This window comes from Salmo salar, chromosome 01 (genome assembly GCF_965601325.2).
Source record: "Salmo salar chromosome 01, fSalSal1, whole genome shotgun sequence".
Taxonomy (NCBI): Eukaryota; Metazoa; Chordata; class Actinopteri; order Salmoniformes; family Salmonidae; genus Salmo; species Salmo salar.
In genome coordinates, this window is record NC_138291.1 from 80,001 (window position 1) to 92,119 (window position 12,119).

The window sequence follows — 12,119 nt, forward strand, 5'->3', positions numbered from 1 at the left end:
TTGCACATCATCATCTGCTCATCTATCACTCCAGTGTTAATTTGCTAAATTGTAATTACTTTGCTACTATGGCCTATTTATTGCCTTACCTCCTCACGCCATTTGCACACACTGTATATAGACTTTCTTTTTTTCTATTGTGTTATTGACTGTATGCTTGTTTATTCCATTTGTAACTCTGTGTTGTTGTTTGTGTCGCACTGCTTTGCTTTATCTTGGCCAGGTCGCAGTTCTCAATGAGAACTTGTTCTCCACTAGCTTACCTGGTTAAATAAAGGTGAAATAAAATAAAATAAGAAACATTTTTTATCTTTCCCAGAAAGGGGATGTAGCTCAGTGGTAAAGCGCGTGCTTCGCATGTATGAGGTCCTGGGTTCAATCCCCAGCTTCTCCATTTAAAATTATTGCATTGATCCAACTACTACTTTACAGAATGTTGAAATTCTAAGCAGGAAACAGAGATGTGCTAAATAATTTGGTCTTGTAATCTGAAGAACATCCCTTCAATCCGTGTTCGTACAATTATAGAACAGAAGTGGCATGATTGCCATCTTTTATGCCGTCATTTTCAAAAACTGAAGTTCATGGGTTCGATCCCAGTCTGTACCTGGTTTAAGAATTGCTGCTATCATTTCATTGTAGTTTCAATGGAGTGGAGTATATAAAAAGTACATTGTATTGATATTGCATTTTATCTGCAAATGAAATGGGATGGAAGCTCAGAGGGGGAGTGCATGCAAAATATGGATGAGGTCCTCGGTTCAATCCCAAGATTCTCCACTGAGTTTATTTGTGTGCCAAATTCACATTTACACAACTACTACTTTCCAGAATGTTGATATATCATTAACAGCGTAGAGTGGCATGGTGGCCAAGTGGTAAGGCGTCGGTCTCGTAAACCGAAGATCATGGGTTCAAATCCCATCCGTGCCTTTATGACAGACATCTGATATCATGGACCTGTGTTTTTATTGGAGGACTTTGCAGAAAAAGCAAGTTGTGTCAATATGGCAACACAGTTATTATAGTAAGGGGATGTATCTCTATGGTAGAGCCAGTACTTTACATGTATGCGGTCCAACGTTAATCCCCAACTTCTCTGTTGACTGTATTTACTTGTTAAATTAGCTTTTGCACAACTCCCACTTTCCAGAATGTTGACATTCTAAGAAGGAAATAGATATGCTAAATCATCTGTTTCTGTAAACTGAAGCACATGGGTTCAATCCTTGTTCGACGTTTATGGAAGATAGCTGATATTATGTAAATGTACTTTCATTAGAACAGTGTAAAGAAAAGGTCAACTGTATTGATATGACCACTGCGACCTGTATGGTCTAGTCGGCAGGCTCTCGCTACCTATTCGTCACCAGACCCACTGGCTCCAGGTCATCTATAAGTCTATGCTAGGTAAAGCTTCGTCTTATCTCAGCTCACTGGTCACGATAACAACACCCACCCGTAGCACGCGCTCCAGCAGGTATATCTCACTGGTCATCCTCAAAGCCAACACCTCCTTTGGCCACCTTTCCTTCCAGTTCTCTGCTGCCAATGACTGGAACGAATTGCAAAAATCGCTGAAGCTGGACACTTATATTTCCCTTACTAACTTTAAACATCAGCTATCTGAGCAGCTAACCGATCGCTGCAGCTGTATATAGGCCATCTTTAAATAGCCCACCCAATCTACCTACCTCATCCCCATATTGTTTTTATTTACTTTCTGCTCTTTTGCACACCAGTATTTATACTTGCACATCATCATCTGCTCATCTATCACTCCAGTGTTAATTTGCTAAATTGTAATTACTTTGCTACTATGGCCTATTTATTGCCTTACCTCCTCACGCCATTTGCACACACTGTATATAGACTTTCTTTTTTTCTATTGTGTTATTGACTGTATGCTTGTTTATTCCATTTGTAACTCTGTGTTGTTGTTTGTGTCGCACTGCTTTGCTTTATCTTGGCCAGGTCGCAGTTCTCAATGAGAACTTGTTCTCCACTAGCTTACCTGGTTAAATAAAGGTGAAATAAAATAAAATAAGAAACATTTTTTATCTTTCCCAGAAAGGGGATGTAGCTCAGTGGTAAAGCGCGTGCTTCGCATGTATGAGGTCCTGGGTTCAATCCCCAGCTTCTCCATTTAAAATTATTGCATTGATCCAACTACTACTTTACAGAATGTTGAAATTCTAAGCAGGAAACAGAGATGTGCTAAATAATTTGGTCTTGTAATCTGAAGAACATCCCTTCAATCCGTGTTCGTACAATTATAGAACAGAAGTGGCATGATTGCCATCTTTTATGCCGTCATTTTCAAAAACTGAAGTTCATGGGTTCGATCCCAGTCTGTACCTGGTTTAAGAATTGCTGCTATCATTTCATTGTAGTTTCAATGGAGTGGAGTATATAAAAAGTACATTGTATTGATATTGCATTTTATCTGCAAATGAAATGGGATGGAAGCTCAGAGGGGGAGTGCATGCAAAATATGGATGAGGTCCTCGGTTCAATCCCAAGATTCTCCACTGAGTTTATTTGTGTGCCAAATTCACATTTACACAACTACTACTTTCCAGAATGTTGATATATCATTAACAGCGTAGAGTGGCATGGTGGCCAAGTGGTAAGGCGTCGGTCTCGTAAACCGAAGATCATGGGTTCAAATCCCATCCGTGCCTTTATGACAGACATCTGATATCATGGACCTGTGTTTTTATTGGAGGACTTTGCAGAAAAAGCAAGTTGTGTCAATATGGCAACACAGTTATTATAGTAAGGGGATGTATCTCTATGGTAGAGCCAGTACTTTACATGTATGCGGTCCAACGTTAATCCCCAACTTCTCTGTTGACTGTATTTACTTGTTAAATTAGCTTTTGCACAACTCCCACTTTCCAGAATGTTGACATTCTAAGAAGGAAATAGATATGCTAAATCATCTGTTTCTGTAAACTGAAGCACATGGGTTCAATCCTTGTTCGATGTTTATGGAAGATAGCTGATATTATGTAAATGTACTTTCATTAGAACAGTGTAAAGAAAAGGTCAACTGTATTGATATGACCACTGCGACCTGTATGGTCTAGTCGGCAGGCTCTCGCTACCTATTCGTCACCAGACCCACTGGCTCCAGGTCATCTATAAGTCTATGCTAGGTAAAGCTTCGTCTTATCTCAGCTCACTGGTCACGATAACAACACCCACCCGTAGCACGCGCTCCAGCAGGTATATCTCACTGGTCATCCTCAAAGCCAACACCTCCTTTGGCCACCTTTCCTTCCAGTTCTCTGCTGCCAATGACTGGAACGAATTGCAAAAATCGCTGAAGCTGGACACTTATATTTCCCTTACTAACTTTAAACATCAGCTATCTGAGCAGCTAACCGATCGCTGCAGCTGTATATAGGCCATCTTTAAATAGCCCACCCAATCTACCTACCTCATCCCCATATTGTTTTTATTTACTTTCTGCTCTTTTGCACACCAGTATTTCTACTTGCACATCATCATCTGCTCATCTATCACTCCAGTGTTAATTTGCTAAATTGTAATTACTTTGCTACTATGGCCTATTTATTGCCTTACCTCCTCACGCCATTTGCACACACTGTATATAGACTTTCTTTTTTTCTATTGTGTTATTGACTGTATGCTTGTTTATTCCATTTGTAACTCTGTGTTGTTGTTTGTGTCGCACTGCTTTGCTTTATCTTGGCCAGGTCGCAGTTCTCAATGAGAACTTGTTCTCCACTAGCTTACCTGGTTAAATAAAGGTGAAATAAAATAAAATAAGAAACATTTTTTATCATTCCCAGAAAGGGGATGTAGCTCAGTGGTAAAGCGCGTGCTTCGCATGTATGAGGTCCTGGGTTCAATCCCCAGCTTCTCCATTTAAAATTATTGCATTGATCCAACTACTACTTTACAGAATGTTGAAATTCTAAGCAGGAAACAGAGATGTGCTAAATAATTTGGTCTTGTAATCTGAAGAACATCCCTTCAATCCGTGTTCGTACAATTATAGAACAGAAGTGGCATGATTGCCATCTTTTATGCCGTCATTTTCAAAAACTGAAGTTCATGGGTTCGATCCCAGTCTGTACCTGGTTTAAGAATTGCTGCTATCATTTCATTGTAGTTTCAATGGAGTGGAGTATATAAAAAGTACATTGTATTGATATTGCATTTTATCTGCAAATGAAATGGGATGGAAGCTCAGAGGGGGAGTGCATGCAAAATATGGATGAGGTCCTCGGTTCAATCCCAAGATTCTCCACTGAGTTTATTTGTGTGCCAAATTCACATTTACACAACTACTACTTTCCAGAATGTTGATATATCATTAACAGCGTAGAGTGGCATGGTGGCCAAGTGGTAAGGCGTCGGTCTCGTAAACCGAAGATCATGGGTTCAAATCCCATCCGTGCCTTTATGACAGACATCTGATATCATGGACCTGTGTTTTTATTGGAGGACTTTGCAGAAAAAGCAAGTTGTGTCAATATGGCAACACAGTTATTATAGTAAGGGGATGTATCTCTATGGTAGAGCCAGTACTTTACATGTATGCGGTCCAACGTTAATCCCCAACTTCTCTGTTGACTGTATTTACTTGTTAAATTAGCTTTTGCACAACTCCCACTTTCCAGAATGTTGACATTCTAAGAAGGAAATAGATATGCTAAATCATCTGTTTCTGTAAACTGAAGCACATGGGTTCAATCCTTGTTCGATGTTTATGGAAGATAGCTGATATTATGTAAATGTACTTTCATTAGAACAGTGTAAAGAAAAGGTCAACTGTATTGATATGACCACTGCGACCTGTATGGTCTAGTCGGCAGGCTCTCGCTACCTATTCGTCACCAGACCCACTGGCTCCAGGTCATCTATAAGTCTATGCTAGGTAAAGCTTCGTCTTATCTCAGCTCACTGGTCACGATAACAACACCCACCCGTAGCACGCGCTCCAGCAGGTATATCTCACTGGTCATCCTCAAAGCCAACACCTCCTTTGGCCACCTTTCCTTCCAGTTCTCTGCTGCCAATGACTGGAACGAATTGCAAAAATCGCTGAAGCTGGACACTTATATTTCCCTTACTAACTTTAAACATCAGCTATCTGAGCAGCTAACCGATCGCTGCAGCTGTATATAGGCCATCTTTAAATAGCCCACCCAATCTACCTACCTCATCCCCATATTGTTTTTATTTACTTTCTGCTCTTTTGCACACCAGTATTTCTACTTGCACATCATCATCTGCTCATCTATCACTCCAGTGTTAATTTGCTAAATTGTAATTACTTTGCTACTATGGCCTATTTATTGCCTTACCTCCTCACGCCATTTGCACACACTGTATATAGACTTTCTTTTTTTCTATTGTGTTATTGACTGTATGCTTGTTTATTCCATTTGTAACTCTGTGTTGTTGTTTGTGTCGCACTGCTTTGCTTTATCTTGGCCAGGTCGCAGTTCTCAATGAGAACTTGTTCTCCACTAGCTTACCTGGTTAAATAAAGGTGAAATAAAATAAAATAAGAAACATTTTTTATCATTCCCAGAAAGGGGATGTAGCTCAGTGGTAGAGCGCGTGCTTCGCATGTATGAGGTCCTGGTTTGAATCCCCAGCTTCTCCATTTAAAATTATTACATTGACCCAACTCCTACTTTACAGAATGTTGAAATTCTAAGCAGGAAACAGAGATGTGCAAAATAATTTGGTCTTGTAATCTGAAGAACATCCCTTCAATCCCTGTTCGTACAATTATAGAACAGAAGTGGCATGATTGCCATCTTTTATGGCGTCATTTTCAAAAACTGAAGTTCATGGGTTCGATCCCAGTCTGTACCTGGTTTAAGAATTGCTGCTATCATTTCATTGTAGTTTCAATGGAGTGGAGTATATAAAAAGTACATTGTATTGATATTGCATTTTATCTGCAAATGAAATGGGATGGAAGCTCAGAGGGGGAGTGCATGCAAAATATGGATGAGGTCCTCGGTTCAATCCCAAGATTCTCCACTGAGTTTATTTGTGTGCCAAATTCACATTTACACAACTACTACTTTCCAGAATGTTGATATATCATTAACTGCGTAGAGTGGCATGGTGGCCAAGTGGTAAGGCATCGGTCTCGTAAACCGAAGATCATGGGTTCAAATCCCATCCGGGCCTTTATGAAAGACATCTGATATCATGGACCTGTGTTTTTATTGGAGGACTTTGCAGAAAAAGCAAGTTGTGTCAATATGGCAACACATTTATTATAGTAAGGGGATGTATCTCTATGGTAGAGCCAGTACTTTACATGTATGCGGTCCAACGTTAATCCCCAACTTCTCTGTTGACTGTATTTACTTGTTAAATTAGCTTTTGCACAACTCCCACTTTCCAGAATGTTGACATTCTAAGAAGGAAATAGATATGCTAAATCATCTGTTTCTGTAAACTGAAGCACATGGGTTCAATCCTTGTTCGATGTTTATGGAAGATAGCTGATATTATGTAAATGTACTTTCATTAGAACAGTGTAAAGAAAAGGTCAACTGTATTGATATGACCACTGCGACCTGTATGGTCTAGTCGGCAGGCTCTCGCTACCTATTCGTCACCAGACCCACTGGCTCCAGGTCATCTATAAGTCTATGCTAGGTAAAGCTTCGTCTTATCTCAGCTCACTGGTCACGATAACAACACCCACCCGTAGCACGCGCTCCAGCAGGTATATCTCACTGGTCATCCTCAAAGCCAACACCTCCTTTGGCCACCTTTCCTTCCAGTTCTCTGCTGCCAATGACTGGAACGAATTGCAAAAATCGCTGAAGCTGGACACTTATATTTCCCTTACTAACTTTAAACATCAGCTATCTGAGCAGCTAACCGATCGCTGCAGCTGTATATAGGCCATCTTTAAATAGCCCACCCAATCTACCTACCTCATCCCCATATTGTTTTTATTTACTTTCTGCTCTTTTGCACACCAGTATTTCTACTTGCACATCATCATCTGCTCATCTATCACTCCAGTGTTAATTTGCTAAATTGTAATTACTTTGCTACTATGGCCTATTTATTGCCTTACCTCCTCACGCCATTTGCACACACTGTATATAGACTTTCTTTTTTTCTATTGTGTTATTGACTGTATGCTTGTTTATTCCATTTGTAACTCTGTGTTGTTGTTTGTGTCGCACTGCTTTGCTTTATCTTGGCCAGGTCGCAGTTCTCAATGAGAACTTGTTCTCCACTAGCTTACCTGGTTAAATAAAGGTGAAATAAAATAAAATAAGAAACATTTTTTATCATTCCCAGAAAGGGGATGTAGCTCAGTGGTAGAGCGCGTGCTTCGCATGTATGAGGTCCTGGTTTGAATCCCCAGCTTCTCCATTTAAAATTATTACATTGACCCAACTCCTACTTTACAGAATGTTGAAATTCTAAGCAGGAAACAGAGATGTGCAAAATAATTTGGTCTTGTAATCTGAAGAACATCCCTTCAATCCCTGTTCGTACAATTATAGAACAGAAGTGGCATGATTGCCATCTTTTATGGCGTCATTTTCAAAAACTGAAGTTCATGGGTTCGATCCCAGTCTGTACCTGGTTTAAGAATTGCTGCTATCATTTCATTGTAGTTTCAATGGAGTGGAGTATATAAAAAGTACATTGTATTGATATTGCATTTTATCTGCAAATGAAATGGGATGGAAGCTCAGAGGGGGAGTGCATGCAAAATATGGATGAGGTCCTCGGTTCAATCCCAAGATTCTCCACTGAGTTTATTTGTGTGCCAAATTCACATTTACACAACTACTACTTTCCAGAATGTTGATATATCATTAACTGCGTAGAGTGGCATGGTGGCCAAGTGGTAAGGCATCGGTCTCGTAAACCGAAGATCATGGGTTCAAATCCCATCCGGGCCTTTATGAAAGACATCTGATATCATGGACCTGTGTTTTTATTGGAGGACTTTGCAGAAAAAGCAAGTTGTGTCAATATGGCAACACAGTTATTATAGTAAGGGGATGTATCTCTATGGTAGAGCCAGTACTTTACATGTATGCGGTCCAACGTTAATCCCCAACTTCTCTGTTGACTGTATTTACTTGTTAAATTAGCTTTTGCACAACTCCCACTTTCCAGAATGTTGACATTCTAAGAAGGAAATAGATATGCTAAATCATCTGTTTCTGTAAACTGAAGCACATGGGTTCAATCCTTGTTCGACATTTATGGAAGATAGCTGATATTATGTAAATGTACTTTCATTAGAACAGTGTAAAGAAAAGGTCAATTGTATTGATATGACCACTGCGACCTGTATGGTCTAGTCGGCAGGCCCTCGCTACCTATTCGTCACCAGACCCACTGGCTCCAGGTCATCTATAAGTCTATGCTAGGTAAAGCTTCATCTTATCTCAGCTCACTGGTCACGATAACAACACCCACCCGTAGCACGCGCTCCAGCAGGTATATCTCACTGGTCATCCTCAAAGCCAACACCTCCTTTGGCCACCTTTCCTTCCAGTTCTCTGCTGCCAATGACTGGAACGAATTGCAAAAATCGCTGAAGCTGGATACTTATATTTCGAATACTATCTTTAAACATCAGCTATCTGAGCAGCTAACCGATCGCTGCAGCTGTATATAGGCCATCTGTAAATAGCCCACCCAATCTACCTACCTCATCCCCATATTGTTTTTATTTACTTTCTGCTCTTTTGCACACCAGTATTTCTACTTGCACATCATCATCTGCTTATCTATCACTCCAGTGTTAATTTGCTAAATTGTAATTACTTCGCTACTATGGCCTATTTATTGCCTTACCTCCTCACGCCATTTGCACACACTGTATATAGACTTTCTTTTTTTCTATTGTGTTATTGACTGTATGCTTGTTTATTCCATTTGTAACTCTGTGTTGTTGTTTGTGTCGCACTGCTTTGCTTTATCTTGGCCAGGTCGCAGTTCTCAATGAGAACTTGTTCTCCACTAGCTTACCTGGTTAAATAAAGGTGAAATAAAATAAAATAAGAAACATTTTTTATCATTCCCAGAAAGGGGATGTAGCTCAGTGGTAGAGCGCGTGCTTCGCATGTATGAGGTCCTGGGTTCAATCCCCAGCTTCTCCATTTAAAATTATTACATTGACCCAACTCCTACTTTACAGAATGTTGAAATTCTAAGCAGGAAACAGAGATGTGCAAAATAATTTGGTCTTGTAATCTGAAGAACATCCCTTCAATCCCTGTTCGTACAATTATAGAACAGAAGTGGCATGATTGCCATCTTTTATGGCGTCATTTTCAAAAACTGAAGTTCATGGGTTCGATCCCAGTCTGTACCTGGTTTAAGAATTGCTGCTATCATTTCATTGTAGTTTCAATGGAGTGGAGTATATAAAAAGTACATTGTATTGATATTGCATTTTATCTGCAAATGAAATGGGATGGAAGCTCAGAGGGGGAGTGCATGCAAAATATGGATGAGGTCCTCGGTTCAATCCCAAGATTCTCCACTGAGTTTATTTGTGTGCCAAATTCACATTTACACAACTACTACTTTCCAGAATGTTGATAAATCATTAACAGCGTAGAGTGGCATGGTGGCCAAGTGGTAAGGCATTGGTCTCGTAAACCGAAGATCATGGGTTCAAATCCCATCCGTGCCTTTATGAAAGACATCTGATATCATGGACCTGTGTTTTTATTGGAGGACTTTGCAGAAAAAGCAAGTTGTGTCAATATGGCAACACAGTTATTATAGTAAGGGGATGTATCTCTATGGTAGAGCCAGTACTTTACATGTATGCGGTCCAACGTTAATCCCCAACTTCTCTGTTGACTGTATTTACTTGTTAAATTAGCTTTTGCACAACTCCCACTTTCCAGAATGTTGACATTCTAAGAAGGAAATAGATATGCTAAATCATCTGTTTCTGTAAACTGAAGCACATGGGTTCAATCCTTGTTCGACGTTTATGGAAGATAGCTGATATTATGTAAATGTACTTTCATTAGAACAGTGTAAAGAAAAGGTCAATTGTATTGATATGACCACTGCGACCTGTATGGTCTAGTCGGCAGGCCCTCGCTACCTATTCGTCACCAGACCCACTGGCTCCAGGTCATCTATAAGTCTATGCTAGGTAAAGCTTCATCTTATCTCAGCTCACTGGTCACGATAACAACACCCACCCGTAGCACGCGCTCCAGCAGGTATATCTCACTGGTCATCCTCAAAGCCAACACCTCCTTTGGCCACCTTTCCTTCCAGTTCTCTGCTGCCAATGACTGGAACGAATTGCAAAAATCGCTGAAGCTGGACACTTATATTTCGAATACTATCTTTAAACATCAGCTATCTGAGCAGCTAACCGATCGCTGCAGCTGTATATAGGCCATCTGTAAATAGCCCACCCAATCTACCTACCTCATCCCCATATTGTTTTTATTTACTTTCTGCTCTTTTGCACACCAGTATTTCTACTTGCACATCATCATCTGCTTATCTATCACTCCAGTGTTAATTTGCTAAATTGTAATTACTTCGCTACTATGGCCTATTTATTGCCTTACCTCCTCACGCCATTTGCACACACTGTATATAGACTTTCTTTTTTTCTATTGTGTTATTGACTGTATGCTTGTTTATTCCATTTGTAACTCTGTGTTGTTGTTTGTGTCGCACTGCTTTGCTTTATCTTGGCCAGGTCGCAGTTCTCAATGAGAACTTGTTCTCCACTAGCTTACCTGGTTAAATAAAGGTGAAATAAAATAAAATAAGAAACATTTTTTATCATTCCCAGAAAGGGGATGTAGCTCAGTGGTAGAGCGCGTGCTTCGCATGTATGAGGTCCTGGGTTCAATCCCCAGCTTCTCCATTTAAAATTATTACATTGACCCAACTCCTACTTTACAGAATGTTGAAATTCTAAGCAGGAAACAGAGATGTGCAAAATAATTTGGTCTTGTAATCTGAAGAACATCCCTTCAATCCCTGTTCGTACAATTATAGAACAGAAGTGGCATGATTGCCATCTTTTATGGCGTCATTTTCAAAAACTGAAGTTCATGGGTTCGATCCCAGTCTGTACCTGGTTTAAGAATTGCTGCTATCATTTCATTGTAGTTTCAATGGAGTGGAGTATATAAAAAGTACATTGTATTGATATTGCATTTTATCTGCAAATGAAATGGGATGGAAGCTCAGAGGGGGAGTGCATGCAAAATATGGATGAGGTCCTCGGTTCAATCCCAAGATTCTCCACTGAGTTTATTTGTGTGCCAAATTCACATTTACACAACTACTACTTTCCAGAATGTTGATAAATCATTAACAGCGTAGAGTGGCATGGTGGCCAAGTGGTAAGGCATTGGTCTCGTAAACCGAAGATCATGGGTTCAAATCCCATCCGTGCCTTTATGAAAGACATCTGATATCATGGACCTGTGTTTTTATTGGAGGACTTTGCAGAAAAAGCAAGTTGTGTCAATATGGCAACACAGTTATTATAGTAAGGGGATGTATCTCTATGGTAGAGCCAGTACTTTACATGTATGCGGTCCAACGTTAATCCCCAACTTCTCTGTTGACTGTATTTACTTGTTAAATTAGCTTTTGCACAACTCCCACTTTCCAGAATGTTGACATTCTAAGAAGGAAATAGATATGCTAAATCATCTGTTTCTGTAAACTGAAGCACATGGGTTCAATCCTTGTTCGACGTTTATGGAAGATAGCTGATATTATGTAAATGTACTTTCATTAGAACAGTGTAAAGAAAAGGTCAATTGTATTGATATGACCACTGCGACCTGTATGGTCTAGTCGGCAGGCCCTCGCTACCTATTCGTCACCAGACCCACTGGCTCCAGGTCATCTATAAGTCTATGCTAGGTAAAGCTTCATCTTATCTCAGCTCACTGGTCACGATAACAACACCCACCCGTAGCACGCGCTCCAGCAGGTATATCTCACTGGTCATCCTCAAAGCCAACACCTCCTTTGGCCACCTTTCCTTCCAGTTCTCTGCTGCCAATGACTGGAACGAATTGCAAAAATCGCTGAAGCTGGACACTTATATTTCGAATACTATCTTT

At 40.1% G+C, this 12,119-nt stretch overlaps 12 non-coding genes across 12 annotated transcripts; all 12 read left to right on the plus strand.

Moving 5' to 3' along the window:
* The first annotated feature begins 322 nt into the window (after positions 1-322).
* Positions 323-394, plus strand: trnaa-cgc (transfer RNA alanine (anticodon CGC)). The gene has a single exon. It is a non-coding gene; the product is annotated as a tRNA-Ala (tRNA).
* Positions 395-861: 467 nt separating this feature from the next.
* trnat-cgu (transfer RNA threonine (anticodon CGU)) lies at positions 862-933 on the plus strand. The gene has a single exon. It is a non-coding gene; the product is annotated as a tRNA-Thr (tRNA).
* A 1,140-nt stretch (positions 934-2,073) lies between these two features.
* On the plus strand, positions 2,074-2,145 carry trnaa-cgc (transfer RNA alanine (anticodon CGC)). Its single transcript has one exon. It is a non-coding gene; the product is annotated as a tRNA-Ala (tRNA).
* Positions 2,146-2,612: 467 nt separating this feature from the next.
* trnat-cgu (transfer RNA threonine (anticodon CGU)) lies at positions 2,613-2,684 on the plus strand. The gene has a single exon. It is a non-coding gene; the product is annotated as a tRNA-Thr (tRNA).
* Positions 2,685-3,824: 1,140 nt separating this feature from the next.
* trnaa-cgc (transfer RNA alanine (anticodon CGC)) lies at positions 3,825-3,896 on the plus strand. The gene has a single exon. It is a non-coding gene; the product is annotated as a tRNA-Ala (tRNA).
* A 467-nt stretch (positions 3,897-4,363) lies between these two features.
* Positions 4,364-4,435, plus strand: trnat-cgu (transfer RNA threonine (anticodon CGU)). The gene has a single exon. It is a non-coding gene; the product is annotated as a tRNA-Thr (tRNA).
* A 1,679-nt stretch (positions 4,436-6,114) lies between these two features.
* Positions 6,115-6,186, plus strand: trnat-cgu (transfer RNA threonine (anticodon CGU)). The gene has a single exon. It is a non-coding gene; the product is annotated as a tRNA-Thr (tRNA).
* A 1,679-nt stretch (positions 6,187-7,865) lies between these two features.
* Positions 7,866-7,937, plus strand: trnat-cgu (transfer RNA threonine (anticodon CGU)). Its single transcript has one exon. It is a non-coding gene; the product is annotated as a tRNA-Thr (tRNA).
* A 1,140-nt stretch (positions 7,938-9,077) lies between these two features.
* trnaa-cgc (transfer RNA alanine (anticodon CGC)) lies at positions 9,078-9,149 on the plus strand. The gene has a single exon. It is a non-coding gene; the product is annotated as a tRNA-Ala (tRNA).
* A 467-nt stretch (positions 9,150-9,616) lies between these two features.
* trnat-cgu (transfer RNA threonine (anticodon CGU)) lies at positions 9,617-9,688 on the plus strand. Its single transcript has one exon. It is a non-coding gene; the product is annotated as a tRNA-Thr (tRNA).
* A 1,140-nt stretch (positions 9,689-10,828) lies between these two features.
* Positions 10,829-10,900, plus strand: trnaa-cgc (transfer RNA alanine (anticodon CGC)). Its single transcript has one exon. It is a non-coding gene; the product is annotated as a tRNA-Ala (tRNA).
* Positions 10,901-11,367: 467 nt separating this feature from the next.
* On the plus strand, positions 11,368-11,439 carry trnat-cgu (transfer RNA threonine (anticodon CGU)). The gene has a single exon. It is a non-coding gene; the product is annotated as a tRNA-Thr (tRNA).
* Positions 11,440-12,119: the final 680 nt, after the last annotated feature.